Here is a 2,819-nt window from a genome sequence, read left to right as displayed (position 1 = left end):
TGCCCTGGCAGCTACCTGCAGCACAAGTCTGACCTCACCATTAGAGGCTCCAGTGAACACCAAGATAGCTGCTTAGTCACGCCCCTCCAGGGTAGTCTGGTTTGTGGCACAGTGGGATGTCCAGATAGGATGGCGCAAGCATTACAGGTTGCCCCCACTCACGATTGACACAATCTATACCAAATAAGTTTATATTGGTCTCATCATAGCACAGGACATGGTTCTAGTAATTCATGTCCCTACTCTGCTTGTCGTCAGCAAACTGTAGGCTATCTTGTGCATCATCTTTAGAAGAGGCTTCATTCTGGAATGACGGCCATGCAAACCAATTTGATGCAGTGTGCGACATATGGTCTGAGAACTAACAGGCAGACCCGCCTCCTTTTTAACCTCTTCAGTAATGCAAGCAGAAATCATATGTCTATTTTGAAAAATCAACCTCTGGATATGACACTGAGCATGTGCACTCAGCTTCTTTGGTCGACCATGGCGAGGCCTGTTCGGAGTGGAACCTGTCTTGCTAAATTGTTGTATGGTCATGGCTCCCGTGATGCAGCTCAGTGTCAGGGTGCTGGCAATCTTCTTATGGCCCAGTCCAACTTTATGTAGAGAAGCAATAATTTTTTTCATATCCTCGGAGGGTTCTTTGCCATACAGTGCCATGTTGAACTTCCTGTAACCAGTATGAGAGTAATAATACCAGCTATAACACACCTTCTCCCCATTCACACCTGAGACTAGTGAGTCACATGACAACGGGAAAGGAAAATTGGCTAATTGGGAACAATTTGGCCATTTTTACTTAGAAGTATACTCACTTTTGTTGCCAGCGGTGTAGACATTAGTTACTATGTGTTATTTAGAGGGCACACCAAATTTACACTGTTATACAAGCTGTACACTGATTATTTTACATTGTTTCAAAGTGTTATATCTTCAGTGTTTTTCCATGAAAATATATATGGTAATAAACTATTTTCAAAAGAGTGAGGGGTGTACTCACTTTTGTGACACACTGTATGTTCTTTGTCTTTTCTTGTCAGTATATAAATGGGTCCTTTATGTAATAAAAAGGAAGTGCCAGACATGGTGTAAATTTGTAATGGAGTATATAAAAGTCACATGTTTTTAAATCTGCTCTGCTTTCAGTAGGAATACAAAATTTCATTTTCTGACTAGATGCAGGCAGCGTAAGCTGTGATAGTTTCTTTAGTTATATCTGGTTTCTGGAATAAGGCTGCCATTATAAGTCTTAGGGCTAATACTCACTTGCGAGAGACTCGCACGATTCTCGTGCGAGTCTCTCGCATGAAAACCTGGCACTGCCACCGGCACTGGGACCGGAGCGTGCGGCTGCATAGAAATACATGTAGCCGCATGCTCCAGTCCCAGTGCTGGTGGCAGTGCCGGGTTTTCATGCGAGAGACTCGCAAGAGAATCGTGCGAGTCTCTCGCAAGTGAGTATGAGCCCTTATAGCGCTATCACTCAGTTGCCTAAAGCACTTCATATAGTCTAATTATACAAACCCCAATACAAAAACAAAATAAGCAAACACTCCACAGTTAATAAATAAACAACAATAGTGCATGAAAATAATATAGGGTGCTTATGATTACTTAACATAATTTTGAATAAAAAAAGTAAAAGCCATCCTAACATGTGAAGGTGACCCTATTTCATAGAATCATAGAATGGTAGAGTTGGAAGGGACTTCCTGGGTCATCTGGTCCAACCCCCTGCTCAAAGCAGGATTCACTAAATCATTCCAGACAGATGTCTGTCCAGCCTCTGTTTGAAGACTTCCATGGAAAGAGAACTCACCACCTCTCGTGGCAGCCTGTTCCACTCATTGATCACCCTGTCAAAAAGTTTTTTCTAATATCTAATCTGTGTCTCCTCCCATTCAGTTTCATCCCATTGCTTCTAGTCTCTCCTTGTGCAAATGAGAATAAAGATGATCCTTCTACAATGTGACAGCCCTTGAAATATTTGTAGACAGCTATTACGTCTCCTCTCAGTCTTCTTTTTTGCAAGCTAAACATTCCCAAATACTGTAACCGTTCCTCATAGGACATGGTTTGCAGACCGGTCACCATTCTGGTCACTCTTCTCTGAACTTGCTCCAGTTTGTTGATGTCTTTATTAAATGTGGCGCCCAGAACTGGACACAGTATTCCAGATGAGGTCTGACTAAAGAGGAGTATAGGGCAATAATGACTTCACGTGATCTAGATTGTATGCTTCTGTTAATAGATCCCAGAATTGCATTTGCCTTTTTTGCTGCTGCATCACACTGTTGACTTATGTTCAGTTTATGATCTATTAGTATACCCAAGTCTTTTTCACATGTGGTGTTGCTTAGCCCTATTCCTCCCATTCTGTAAATGCTTTTTTCATTTTTATTGCCCAGATGTAGTACTTTGCATTTTTCCCTGTTAAAAAACATTCCGTTAGTTGCTGCTCACTGCTCCAGTTTATTTATGTAATGACACCAATGGTGTCACTAGCACAGCCTAGGGGGCGCTATAAGGGGGCACGTGAAAGCACGTGGAGGTAAAAGGCATGCAGTGCGCAAGGACCTGGAACTAAGCAGTCACGTGACCAGGGGGTGGAATCACCATGCGTGAAGACATGGAAGGCAGCTGAGCGCACGGAGTACAGGGCACAGCAAGTTAACATAGTCAAAGGATAGCCGAGGGTCAAAAGCTAGATGAAAGCGTGGTACCTAGGAATAAGACAGAGAGGAGAGTAAAAAGAGATGAGCCAAGGGGTCAGATAACCAGGAAGGACAGGGCAGTACAAAGCAGGATATAGAGGC

This window comes from Dendrobates tinctorius, unplaced genomic scaffold (assembly GCF_039654945.1).
Source record: "Dendrobates tinctorius isolate UK_male_01 unplaced genomic scaffold, ASM3965494v1 ptg000011l, whole genome shotgun sequence".
NCBI lineage: Eukaryota > Metazoa > Chordata > Amphibia > Anura > Dendrobatidae > Dendrobates > Dendrobates tinctorius.
This window is presented reverse-complemented; position numbering follows the sequence as displayed.